Here is a 13,385-nt window from a genome sequence, read left to right as displayed (position 1 = left end):
GGGCAAAGCCACTAACACCTCTGTGTTACTGGCACTGGAGGAACTCAAAGAAACTGTGAGAGAAAGAAAGAAAAGCTCCAAAGCTCTGTCCTTTATCTCAGGAATAACAGCCTCATCTCCCACCTCTTCTCTCTTCCCTCAGGAATAACAGCCTCATCCTGCTGGAAAGGGCAGAAAAGAGGAAGCTGAAGATATCAGTGGGAATACATAGTGGCTGCTGAAAGAAGACCGGGGAAAAAACAAGGAGACACTCTAACCAGGAACGGGAGGAAGATGCATGAATCAGCATCGCACCTGTAGGAGGGGCAGGGATACTTGGAAGGACACACCCTGATCCAGTACTGTGATGTCTGCCTGGAGTATGGCTCCCTCACAAGGACAGAGAGTGCCTGTTCAGTGCAACCCCTCCCACCACAGTGACAATTGTCAGGTCCATGTGGCTTTGGCATGACCATGTAGAGATGAAAAAAAGAGTCTCTGGGGATAGCACAAGATTAAGGCCCAAAGCCAAGCAGAAAACAAAAGTAAGGTGCACTGGAGGAATCTGCGTGTCTGGTGGCTGCAGAGAAAATGCACTCCAATTCTGGCAGCCACTGCATCAATGACTTTCAAATGTATCCCTGACTAATTTTAGACAATTTTCTACAATAAAGGCCTATAAAAGATAGGGTGTGATCATCTACAAGAAATGAAAAAATCATAAAGCAAACAATTGGCTGATATAAGGAATCTGATGTAAGTATCTATGGAACATAACTTTTGAAATAACTTGCATAAATACTTTGAAACATTTACACTTGGTTCCATAATTCATTTATGTGTAACTTCAGAAGAAACTGCCAACATGTGTTTATTTTTAGTAACTAATATTTTATTAATATCATGCCTGTGAATGTAACAAAGACCACAGAATAGGTTCTATTAGAACTATTGATAAAAAAGCCAACTTTGAGGTTTGACAGGTGTGGCTGGCAAGATGGCCGAATAAGAAAAGCTTTGGTCTGTAGCTCCCAGCAAGATCAACACAGAAGGCAGGTGATGTCAGCATTTCTTTTTTTTTATCTTCAAATTTAAATTTATTAAGACATTCAGCTATGTCTGTCAGTCTACATCCAAATTTGCTACTAAAAATAAAATAAAGTCACATCTCACATTAGGAATACCGAGGTCTGAAAAACACTTTTTGAGCCAAGCCTATTGTATAAATAAATGACTAGTTTCTTTTCATATCAAAATTCCCACAAAAAATTACATCCCCCCCCCAGTTCTACCTGTAGCCAGGATGAATGTAAAAATTTAAATATGACACATCCTTGTCAAAGAAAAGGTGCAAAGTCTATTAACAGCTTTAAAAGTGGCATTTGCAGAGTGTGATCATACAGTTATGTACTCATTCCCAAAGTGCAAATATTGCCATAATTTAACACTGTTTTGATTCAGTTGCAAGAATTAAACATTACACAGGATTGAAAAGCACACCCAGGGCCTCTGTCAGTGCCCTAAAGCCCTTCCCACTTTGGTCTCCTTCACTAAAGCAGACTCCAAAGTGTTCATTAGAGTTTTAGTTTACTTCACACAGCCAGCGAAGTATACAACATATTAACAAAAGTTTCATATACATAAAAATATTGAAGACTCTGTCATAAAGTTCAAGAGTCTCAGGTTACATGAATGCACCCGCAAGGCCCAAGTGCCCACCCACCCCTTTCCTAAAGCACATACGAAGTATGAGCGTGCTTCAATCTTTGAATACAATCAATGCCTCTTCATCTTTGATTTCATTTCAGTGCTGTATAAGACTCAATAATCACCTGACTGGGTTCCAATTAACTGAGGAGAAAGCGGGTGGAGAGGGCTGGTTGCTATTCAGACTTGATAATGAGAGTGATCTGTCCCATGGAGAATGAAAGTTCATTTCCACTTCTGCTTCCTTCTTTCCATGCTGTCCTCATGCTCTTTATCCTCACTTCCTCAGTCCCTTCAACACTCAAAATCTGATTTTATTTCTCTCTCACACATATCAGGGGTAGTTTCTGAAGTTGTCGAGGTTGAATTTTCTTCACAAACCTCTATATAACATCAGCATAGAACATATAAATATATTTTGATTAGCATACATTGCAAAATTTCTCCCACAATGTCAGGGGATGAAAGCAGGTGGTCCCCACTGAGAGTACTTCCTCGATAAGATCCTCGGAATGTCAATTTCCTGCCTGATCATCTCATTTTCATTCCTCAAATCAGAACATGAATTCCATCTTGAGTTAACTTCTCCTCCAGAGTATCAAAGCATCATTCCTGCTGCTTCTCCTTTAGGCTGATTCAACAGGATGTGCTTCATCTTTTGCACCGTGAGGATATTCTCTGGGGTCAAAAGCCCCTTCCTGGTTATCTGGTCATCTGGCGATGTGCTCATTATTGTCCCTAGGACCTTCCTGTATCCTGGTCCCTGGAGTATGCTCTTGGCCTGGGGGTTCAGTACCTACCTGAAACATGATGGATGAGGTTTTGCTCAGCTCCAGCATGAGGCTGTAGAACTGGCCCAGTTCCTAATCCTGGAAGCTGGGAGGAGTTTTTCAGGTGGCAGTGGCACAGAGGGCAGGTCTCCTGGACATACGGCAATTTCTTAAGACAGCCTGCATGGAAAAAATGACTGCAAGGCGTGATCACAGCAGATTCAATGTCCCAAACAGATTCTTATTGAAGGAGTTACCTGATAACAGATGGCACAAATATCATTGTGTTTCTCAAGCTGCTCTTTCATAGCAATGGGTAACGATTTAATGTTATTCACAACATCCCTGTGGAGAAGAAAGCTCTTCCACCCCAGCTGGGCCCGAAGCCACACGTTATAGTAGGAATGAATGAAGATGATCACTGAGCCCATCACTGTCCATTCTCCAAAGACGGTCTCCGAGACGCCACAGGCCACCACACAGGGGCCACAAGAAACTCCAGCAGGCGGTAAGTGCCATTCACATAGCAGATGACATCATCCATGTTTTCCACGGGCTCTTTTCTGAATTCCTCAACCATAAATCAGACATAAATAAAAAGTGTTCCCAGAACCTGAAGAGAGGTAAGAATGCTGCTGGAAATAATGACAAGAAGCCAAAAATCCATGTGGAAAAACTGGCAAATCATATAAGCCACATGAGCAGGGAATACCAATAAAAATAAACAAAGGCTTACGGCAGGGAAGTGTTTCCACAAGCTGTTGTCTCTAGTTGCTCCCAGTGCCAAAACAATAGGATCTGCAGTTTCTAACACAGACTGTAGGATAGAAGCTACGACAATGAAAAGGGTAATACTGGGCAGGAATGCCCGATGAACAACCTGCAGTTCTATCAGCCCAGTCTGCACTGCCAGGATTAACAGCGTTACTCCTTCTGTCATGCCCCGATTCATGGCAGGATCATTCATGAAAGCTCGATAACCCTGCAAGTAAAACTTGCAGAGTGTGAGAACGCCCAAGGCAACAAAAGAAACCGTGAAGATCAAACCCAAAAGAGAGTAAGGAGAGCTGCAGCATTCTGCAATACTTGTCAGAAAAAGGAAAAGAAGCCTCTCACATGATGCAGGCTGATCTCGAGTACTGAAATAGGAGTAAATCTGAAGAGCAAATAAGATGAGCCAGAACACCATGAAAAGAACAGGGACTACCAGTTGATTCCACAGGGACATTCCCAAGGCGAGAAGGCCATACACCTCCACTACCTGAACCAATTCTCTGTATGCAGATTTAGCAAGGTTATAAGGTAGCAAAAGATTAGACCCAAGAAAATAAAGAACTTCCAATCCAGTAAAAATCATAGCAAATTTATTGATGATAACAATTGTCTCCAAAGGAACAAGGTAGAGTCGTGCCAGTAGAGGAAGCACGTGAGCTGAAAACAGCCAAATCTGCTTTGTTTTCGTGACACAGGAGCATAAAGTACACACCACCAACTGACCGATTAAGGCTGCGGTAAACCGATTCATGGAGATAGGTTCTAAATACATTGGTCCCTCATAGGCAAACTCCAGTTCACTCCGAACGTAGTCCCTGGAAATTTGATGTCCAGCATAGAGGAGCAGAGCAGTCAAAAAATATAGATAAAGCTGAACCAGTTGCTGCCTGGGCAATGTTAGCAGCACCACACTTAAGATATAACCTCAGGCTGTGGACTCCCTCCCTGGGGAGCGGCGCTGCTGGCGGGCGGGCTCCGCAACTCCCCGGCTCTCTCGCCCGCCCTCCCGTTCTCCTCGGGCGGCGGCGGGGGCCGGGACTGCGCGGCTCACAGCGGCGGCTCTTCTGCGCCAGGCCTCGGACGCTGCTTCTGGGGAAGCGGAGGCAGCGGCAGCGGCACGGCCCTTACGGTCACCATCGTCAGCGGCAGCAGGCGCTCGCGGCCGAGCCCCTCAGCAGCGGGTGCTGGCGGCGGCCATGGCCTCCTGCTTTCGCCGATGACAGCATTTCGAACTGAGGGTCATCTCATTGGGACTGGTTAGAAAGTGGGTGCAGCCCACGGAGGGCGAGTTGAAGCAGGGTGGGGTGTCACCTCCCCCAGGAATTCCAATGGGTCAGGGAACTCCCTCCCCCAGCCAAGGGAGGCCGTGAGGGACTGTGCCGGGTGAGAGACCGTGCGGTGAGGAACGGCGCACTCTGGCCCAGATACTACACTTTTCCCACAGACCAGGAGATTCAAAACCCGCAGACCAGGAGATTCCCCTCGGGTTCCTACACCACCAGGACCCTGGGTTTCAACTACAAAACTGGGCCATTTGGACAGACACCAAGCTAGCTGCAGGAGTTGTTTTTTTTTTTTTTTTTTTTTAATATACTCCTGTGGCACCTGGAACGCCAGCGAGAGAGCACCTTTCACTCCCCTGGAAAGGGGGCTGAAGGCAGAGAGCCAAGTGGTCTAGCTCAATGGATCCCACCCCTACGAAGCCCAGCAAGCTAAAATCCACTGGCTTGAGATTCTTGCTGCCCGGACAGCGATCTGAAGTTGACCTGGGATGCTTGAGCTTGGTGGGCGGAGGGGCGTTTGCCATTACTGAGGTTTGAGAAGGTGGTTTTCCCCTCACAGTGTAAACAGAGCCACCCGGAAGTTCAAACTGGCCGGAACCCACCACAGCTCGGCAAAGCTGCTGTAGCCAGACTGCCTTTCTAGATTCTTCCTTGCTATGCAGGGCATCTCTGAAAAAAAGGCAGCCATCCTAGGCTTATAGTTAAAACCCCCATCTCCCTGGGACAGAGTACCTGGGGGAAGGGGTGGCTGTGGACACAGCTTCAGCAGACTTAAACATTCCTGCCTGCTGGCTCTGAAGAGATGAGCAGATCTCCCAGCACAGTGCTCCAGCTCTGCTAAGGGACAGACCGCCTCTTCAAGTGGGTCCCTGGCCCCCATGCCTCCTGACTGGGAGACACCTCCCAACAGGGGCGGACAGACTCCTCATACAGGAGTGCTCCAGCAGGCACCTGGCAGGTGCCCCTCTAGGACAAATCAGAGGAAGAAGCAGGCAGCAATCTTTGCTGTTCTGCAGTCTCTGCTGGTGATACCCAGGCAAACAGGATCTAGAGTGGACCTCCAGCAAACTCAGCAGACCTGCAGCTGAGGGGCCTGACTTTTAGAAGGAAAATTAACAAACAGAAAGGAATAGTATCAACATCAACGAAAAGGACGTCCACACAGAAACCCCATCTGAAGGTCACCAACATCAAAGATCAAAGGTAGATAAATCCACAAAGATGAGGATAAACCAGTTCAAAAGGGCTTAAAATTCCCAAAACCAGAACACTTCTCCTCCAAAGGATCACAACTCCTCATCAGCAAGGGGACAAAACTGGATGGAAAATGAGTTTGATGAACTGACAGAAGGAGGCCTCAGAAGGTGGGTAATAACAAACTCCTCCGAGGTAAAGGAGCATGTTCTAACCCAATGCAGGGAAGCTAAGAACCTTGAAAAAAGGTTAGACGAATTGCTAACTAGAATAACCAGCTTAAAGAAGAACATAAATAACCTGATGGAGCTGTAAAACACAGCACAACAACTTCGTGAAGCATACGCAAATATCAATAGCTGAATTGAACAAGTGGAAGAAAGGATATCAGAGATTCAAGACCAATTTAATGAAATAAAGTGTGAACACAAGATTAGAGAAAAAAGAATGAAAGGAATGAACAAAGCCTCCAAGAAATATTGGAGTATGTGAAAAGACCAAACCTTCGTTTGATTGGTGTACCTGAAAATGATGAGGAGAATGGAACCAAGTTGGAAAACACTCTTCAGGATATTATCCAGGAGAACTTCCCCAACCTAGCAAGACAGGCCAACATTCAAATTCAGGAAATACAGAGAGCACCACAGAGATACTCCTCGGGAAGAGCAACTGCAAGACACATAATCTTCAGATTCACCAAGGTTGAAATGAATGAAAAAATGTTAAGGGCAGCCAGAGAGAAAGGTCAGTTTACCCGTAAAGGGAAGCCCATCAGACTGTCAGCAGATCTCTCTGCAGAAACCCTACAAGCTAGAAGAGAGTGGGGGCCAATATTCAATATTCTTAAAGAAAAGAATTTTCAACCCAGAATTTCATATCCAGCCGAATAAGCTTCTTAAGCGAACGAGAAATAAAAGCCTTCACAGACAAGCAAATACTGACAGATTTTGCACCACCGGGCCTGCCTTACAAGAGCTTCTGAGGGAAGCACTAAATATGGAAAGGAAAAACCAGTACCAGCCACTGCAAAAACATACCAAATTGTAAAGATCATCAACAATATGAAGAAACCGCATCAACTAATGGGCACAACAATCAGCTAACATCATAATGACAGGATCAAATTTACACATAACAATGTTAACCTTAAATGTAAACAGGCTAAGTGCCCCAATTAAAAGACAGAGACTGACAAATTAGATCAAGACTCAAGACCCATCGGTGTGCTGTAGTCGGGAGATGCATCTCATGTGCAAAGACTCACCTAGGTCTCAAAATAAAGGGATGCAGGAATATTTACCAATCAAATGGAAAGAAAACAAACAGCAGTTGCACTCCTAGTGTGATATAAAACAGACTTTAAACCAACAAACATCAAAAAAGACAAAGAAGAGGATTACCTAATGGTAAAGGTATCGATGGAACAAGAAGAGCTAACTATCCTAAATACATATTCACCCAATACAGGAGCACCCAGATTCATAAAGCAAGTTCTTAGAGACCTACAAAGAGACTTAGACTCCCACACAATAATAGTTGGAGACTTTAACACCCCACTGTCAATATTCGACAGATCAATGAGACAGAAAATTAACAAGGATATTCAGAACTTGAGCTCAGCTCTGGACCAAGTGGACCTAATGAACATCTACATAAATCTCCACCCCAAATCAACAGAATATACATTGTTCTCAGCACCACATTGCACTTATTCTAAAATTGACCATATTATTGGATGTAAAACACTCCTCAGCAAATGCAAAAGAACGGAAATCAGAACAAACAGTCTCCCAGACCACGGTGCAATCAAATTAGAACTCAGGATTAAGAAACTCCTCAAAACTGCACAAGTGGCCGGGTGCAGTGGCTCACGCTTGTAATCCCAGCACTTTGGGAGGCCGAGGCAGGCGGATCACGAGGTCAGGAGATCGAGACCACAGTGAAACCCCGTCTCTACTAAAAATACAAAAAATTAGCCGGGCGTGGTGGTGGGTGCCTGTAGTCCCAGCTACTCAGAGAGGCTGAGGCAGGAGAATGGCGTGAACCTGGGAGGCAGAGCTTGCAGTGAGCCGAGATTGCGCCACTGCACTCCAGCCTGGGCGACAGAGCGAGACTCCGTCTCAAAAAAAAAAAAAAAAAAACTGCACAAGTACATGAAAACTGAACAAGCTGCTCCTGAATGACTACTGGGTAAATAATGAAATCAAGGCAGAAATAAATAAGTTCCTTGAAACCAATGAGAACAAAGATACAATGTACCAGAATCTCTGGGACACAGCTAAAGCAGTGTTTAGAGGGAAATTTATAGCACTAAATGCCCCCAAGAGGAAGCAGGAAAGATCTAAAATCAACACACTAACATCACAATTAAAGAACTAGAGAAGTGAGAGCAAATAAATTCAAAAGCTAGCAGAAGACAATAAATAACTAAGATCAGAGCAGAACTGAAGGAGATAGAGACATAAAAATCCCTTCAAAAAATCAGTGAATCCAGTAGGTGGTTTTTTGAAAAGATTAACAAAATAGATAGACTGCTAGCCAGACTAATAAAGAAGAAAAGAGAGAAGAATCAAATAGACACAATAAAAAATGATGAAAGGCATATCATCACTGATCCCACAGAAATACAAACTACCATTAGAGAATACTATAAGCACCTCTACACAAATAAACTAGAAAGTCAGAAGAAATGGATAACTTCCTGGACACATACACCCTCCCAAGACTAAACCAGGAAGAAGTCGAATCTCTGAAGAGACCAATAACAAGTTCTGAAATTGAGGCAGTAATTAATTGCCTACCAACCAAAAAAAGTCCAGGTCAAGACAGATTCACAGATGAATTCTTCCAGAGGTACAAAGAGGTGCTGGTACCATTCCTTCTGAAACTATTCCAAACAATAGAAAAAGAGGGACTCCTCCCTAACTCATTTTATGAGAGCAGCATCATCCTGATACCGAAACCTGTCAGAGACACAACATCAAAAAAATTTCAGGCCTATATCCCTGATAAACATCGATGCAAAAATCCTCAATAAAATACTGGCCAACCAAATCCAGCAGCACATAAAGAAGCTGATCCACCATGATCAAGTTGGCTTCATCCCTGGGATGCAAGGCTGGTTCAACATACACAAATCAATAAACATAATCCATCACATAAACAGAACCAATGGAAAAAACACACGATTATCCCAATAGAAGCAGAAAAGGCCATTGATAAAATTCAACACCGCTTCATGCTAAAAAATTTCAGTAAACTAGGTATTGATGGAATATATCTCAAAATAGTAAGAGCTATTTATGACAAATCCACAGCCAATATCTTACTGAATGGGCATAAACTGGAAGCATTCCCTTTGAAAACCAGCAAAAGACAAGGATACCCTCCCTCACCACTCCTATTCAACGTAGTATTGGAAACTCTGGCCAGAGCAATCAGGCCAGAGAAAGAAATAAAGGTATTCAAATAGAAAGAGAGGAAGTCAAATTATCTCTGTTTGCAGATGACATGATTGTATATTTAGAAAACCTCATCCTCTCAGCCCCAAATCTCCTTAAGCTGATAAGCAACTTCAGCAAAGTCTCAGGATACAACATCAATGTGCAAAAATCACAAGAATCCCTACACACAAATAATAGACAACCAGAGAACCAAATAATGAGTGAACTCCCATTCGCAATTGCTACAAAGAGAATAAAATACTTAGGAATACAACTTACAAGGGATGTGAAGGATCTCTTCAAGGAGAAATACAAATCACTGCCAAAGAAAATAAGAGAGGACACAAACAAATGGAAAAATATTTCATGCTCATGGGTTGGAAGAATCAATGTTGTAAAAATGGCCATACTGCCCAAAGTAATTTATAGATTTAATGCTATCCCCATCAAGCTACCGTTGACTTTCTTCCAGAATTAGAAAAAAAAACTACTTTACATTTCATATGGAACCAAAAAAGAGACTGTAAAGCAAAGACAATCCTAAGCAAGAACAAACAAACAAAGCTGGAGGCATCATGCTACCTGATTTCAAACTATACTACAAGGCTACAGTAACCAAAACAGCATGATGCTGACACCAAAACAGATATATAGACCAAAGGAACAGAACAGAGGCCTCAGAAATAATTCCACACATCTAGAACCATCTGATCTCTGACAAACCTGACAAAAACAAGCAATGGGGAAAGGATTCCCTATTTAAGAAATGGTGCTGGGAAAACTGGCTAGACATATGCAGAATACTAAAACTGGACCCCTTCCTTACACTTTACACAAAAATTAACTCAAGATGGATTAAAGACTTAAATGTTAGACCTAAAACCATAAAAACCCTAGAAGAAAACATAGGCAATGTCATTTAGGACATAGGCATGGGCAAAGACTTCATGACTAAAACACCAAAAGCAATGGCAACAAAAGCCAAAATTGACAAATGGGATCTAATTAAACTAAATAGCTTCTGCACAGCAAAAGAAACTATCATTGGAGTGAACAGGCAACCTACAGAATGGGAGAAAATTTTTGCAATCTATCCAACTGACAAAGGGCTAATATCCAGAATCTATAAGGGACTTAGACAAATTAAAAAAAAACAACCATCAAAGAGTGGGTGAAGGATACGAGCAGACACTTCTCAAAAGAAAACATTTATGTGGCCAACAAACATATGAAAAAAAGATCATCCTCGCTGGTCATTAGAGAAATGCAAATCAAAACCACACTGAGATACCATCTCACACCAGTTAGAATGGCAATCATTAAAAAGTCAGGAAACAACAGATGCTGGAGAGGATGTGGAGAAATAGGGATGCTTTTACACTGTTGGTGGGAGTGTAAATTAGTTAAACCATTGTGGAAGACAGTGTGGCAATTCCTCAAGGATCTAGAACCACAAATATCATTTGTCCCAGCAATCCCATTACTGGGTATATACCCAAAGGATTAAAAATTAATCCACTATAAAGACACATGCACGTGTATGTTTATTGCAGCACTGTTGACAATAGCAAAGACTTGGAAGCAACCCAAATGCCCATCAGTGATAGACTGGATAAAGAAAATGTGGCACATATACATCACAGAATACTATGCAGCCATAAAAAAGAATGAGTTCATGTTCTTTGCAGGGACGTGGGTGAATCTGGAAACCTTCATCCTCAGCAAACTAACCCAGGAACAGAAAACCAAACACCGCATGTTCTCCCTCATAAGTGAGAGCTGAACAATGAGAACACATGGACACAGGAAGGGGAACATCACACAACAGGCCCTGTTGGGGGGCGAGGGGCTAGGGGAAGAATAGCATTAGGAGAAATACCTAATATAGATGATGGGTTGATGGGTGCAGCAAACCACCATGGCATATGTATACCTATGTAACAAACCTGCACATTCTGTGCATATATCCCATAACTTAAAGTATAATTTTAAAAAGCCAACTTTGCAAAATATTTAGAGAGATTTATTCTGGGCCAAATGTGAGGACCATGCCCTGTGACACACCTTAGAAGATCTTGAGAACATGTGTCCATGTGTCCAAAGTGGTTTGATTGCTGCTTATATCTAATGTCTTAGAGAGACATTTGACATCAATCAGTACATGTGAGATATGTGTTGATTTGGTCCATAAAGACAAAACAGCTAGAAGTGAGGCAGTGTGGGGAGGGGATTACAGCTTGCAGGTGGATTCAAAGTTTTTCTTATTGGCAATTGATTTAAAGACTTAAGGTTTTATCTAAAGACCTGAAATCAGTTGAAAAAGTTCTAGATTAACAGAGCGGGCTTTGGAGAACAATATTCTTATTATGTAGATGAAGTCTGTTATGTGGCCACCTGTAGAGGCAATAGATGGGAAATGTTTTCTATTAAGACCTTTAAAAGATGCTAGGCTCTCAGTTAATCTCCTCCATACAACAAAACCACCTGGAAAGGGAAAGAGATTCTCTACAGAATGTAAATTTCTCTCACAAAATATAACTGTGCAGGGCAATTTAAAATATGTCAAAAATATACTTTAGGGCAAAAGACTTTGATTCCTCTCAAGGCCTGCTCTCTGTCATGTGATGCTATTCTTGAGTCAGGTTAGAATTTGGTATCTTACTGCTACAAATAATCTGTTTTCTGAGCCTTAAGATCTGTCTGAATGAAAATGCTGGTTAGTTGTGCTTGCATTCCAAAGGGAGGAGTGCATAATGAGGCATTTCTGATTCTCTCTTTCTAACATGGCCTAAACTAGTTTTTCAAGTGTCTCTGGAACTCCCTTTTGAAGAGGAAGGGTCCATTCAGCCAGCTGGGGTGCTTAGAATTCTATTTTTAGTTTATAGGACATATACGAGACTTATCCTAATCAGGGGTATCAGAAAATATTCATTGAGGTAATCACTTTAAAGTTGAGACTTGAAAGATGGTCCCAAATTCCTCCCTGCAAACCTTCTCTCCTGTTACTAGAAGAAGAAAAGTTACAAGAAACAAATGTTAACATTTCTTCTATGTTCAAAATTGCCACCCATTAGGAAAATAATTAAACTTGCAAGACTTATCTTTAGAAACAAGTAATCTAGTTGATTTCTAAAGTCCTTTAGAAACCCACAGATTCTGATTAGTTTACAGGTTATACAGAACATCAAATCTAATGGGAATGTGCAAGTAGCTGGATTCCACTGCATTTGATTTTTAAATGTTGAATTTATACAGATACATAATAGTTCAAAACCTTTATGTGGTACATGTGATATTTTGATAAAATAATATGTGCAGGGATCAAACCTGGATAACTGGGATATCCTTCATATCAATCATTGATATTTCTTTGTGTTAAGAACATTCTAAATATTCTAGTTATTTTGAAACATACAATAAATTATTAGCTGTAGTTGTCTATGTGCCATTTTAGCATTCCTAATAGCAGTAAGTGAAAGTTCCTGATTTTCAGCTTTCTCTTCACCATTTGGTATTGTCTATATTGTTTATTTTACCCATTTTAGTAGGTTAGCAGTATTTTTTGAAGATTAAATGTACATTTACCTAATAAAAATCAAACTGATCACTTTTTATATTTACTTTTAGATGTGGTTTCTCTTCAGGTCTTTGCCCATTTTAAAAATAAATTTTGTGGTTTTGTTGTTGTTCAATTATAAGTCGATTTGTATATTTGTGATAAAAACCCTTTTCCAAATATTGGATTGGCAAGCAAATTCTCCAAATCTATGGCTGATCTTTTCCGTCTCAGTTAAGGGTTTATTTTCAAATATCTAGGTTAGTTTATCCATCTATGAAAAGAGGATAATCATAATTCTAAATTCTTAGAATTTTAAGAATAATAATGTAAGTTGAAATTATTCCAGTATCTGGCCCTTCACGAGTTTTAGTATAACACCAGTGAGAAAAATTTGCAGATTGTTCTGTGTAGACCAGAAGTCAGAAGGTGATAAAAGGGCAATTAGATTTGAATAATCCGGAGATGTGAAGTGTATTGGTTTTCACCTCCTATTTCTCTATGAAGACAAAATGGATAGATGACCTCTCCGTGTGAAATGGGACACATACTTTTTAAGATGATTCTGAAAGAAAGTTCCTAATACAATCACTCAGGTGATGTTCCATCGCAGGGCTGTGGAGGGGATGGTGGCCGCCGGTGGTTGCCGTCAGCCACAGGGTTAGTTTGTTTAGCCACC

The 13,385-nt window shown here is 41.7% G+C and overlaps 1 pseudogene; it reads right to left on the bottom strand.

Annotated features, from left to right (window-relative positions):
* Positions 1-2,214: 2,214 nt before the first annotated feature.
* Positions 2,215-4,367, bottom strand: LOC100591882 (annotated as a pseudogene).
* Positions 4,368-13,385: the final 9,018 nt, after the last annotated feature.

This window comes from Nomascus leucogenys, chromosome 24, assembly GCF_006542625.1.
Source record: "Nomascus leucogenys isolate Asia chromosome 24, Asia_NLE_v1, whole genome shotgun sequence".
In the NCBI taxonomy this organism is placed as follows: Eukaryota; Metazoa; Chordata; class Mammalia; order Primates; family Hylobatidae; genus Nomascus; species Nomascus leucogenys.
The sequence above is the reverse complement of the archived record's forward strand: the minus strand, read 5'-3'. Positions and strand labels throughout refer to the sequence as shown.